Consider the following 1,027-nt stretch of genomic DNA (forward strand, 5'->3'; position numbering starts at 1 on the left):
GCCCCAGGAAGGAGATTGCACCTCAGTGCAGCTGCTGCCCTTGCACATTCGGATGGAGCAAAACCTCCCCCAGGGTGCAGGGTGATGTGGAGAGAGGGGATGGGACAAAGAGCTTTACATTCCTAGAACCGGAGTACAGCTGCATTTTTCCAAAGCGGACAGCTGTGCAGGAGCAGGGTTTGCACCTTTCAGAGGCTGGCGGCTGCAGAAGAGAAGTTTGAGCCTGACGGCGTTTAGTAACTTTGCTGCTAAAAGTAGCAGGACTTTAAGCTCCTGGGCATAGTCAACCAGCTGTGCATGCCTGAACAGGGTGGGCCAGATCCTCAGCGGGTGTAAACTGAAGTCGGTAGAGCTACACCAGTCTCAGCTGGTGCATTTCTGCTTTTCCCCAATCTTTCCCAATGATTTTTTTAAACACTTTCTCCCCTCACATCTAAGTCACTAGATATTTTTGTAGTTTGGAATTTGCTTTCTTTAAACCTAAACCCCTTATACTGTCACATCCTGGGTCTCATTCAAGTAGCTGAATTTAATTACCCGTTGCGTTCAAGTAGGTCATAGTCCCTGCTTCCAAATTCCCATATTTTCACATCCCTAGTTAGCCCCTCCCTATCTCTGAGGGATAAGTACAGGGTGGCTTCGAGACCTTCTGGCTGGACTCTCTACTGTCCATATCCTACATTTGTTGTCTGTAGCTCCTGTGATACAGTCAGGCCAGAGGCCAGTATGTAAGCCCAAGAATGCCAAAAGCCCTTTTTCCTGCAAGCAGGGGAGAGATGATTGCAGGGTGATTAGAGACACCTGGACCCAATGAAGGGCTAGTCCAGGTGTACTTAAACCCTGCCCTCCCTAAAGGGAAGGGGGGAAGCACAGGAGAAGGAAGCTGCCAGAAGGTTTGTGGCAGCTGGAGGAGGAGTGGCAGCGTCCCTGTCCCTCAGGCCAAGAGAGGGTGTGTCCCTGCAGCCAGAGGGGTAGAGAAGGAGATAACTCTTGGCCCCAGCCAGCAGGAGGGGGCCACAGTAAGGTA

Source organism: Emydura macquarii, unplaced genomic scaffold, assembly GCF_026122565.2.
Source record: "Emydura macquarii macquarii isolate MOO-44397 ecotype Brisbane River unplaced genomic scaffold, CSIRO-AGI_Emac_v2 contig_1451, whole genome shotgun sequence".
NCBI classification, from domain to species: Eukaryota; Metazoa; Chordata; order Testudines; family Chelidae; genus Emydura; species Emydura macquarii.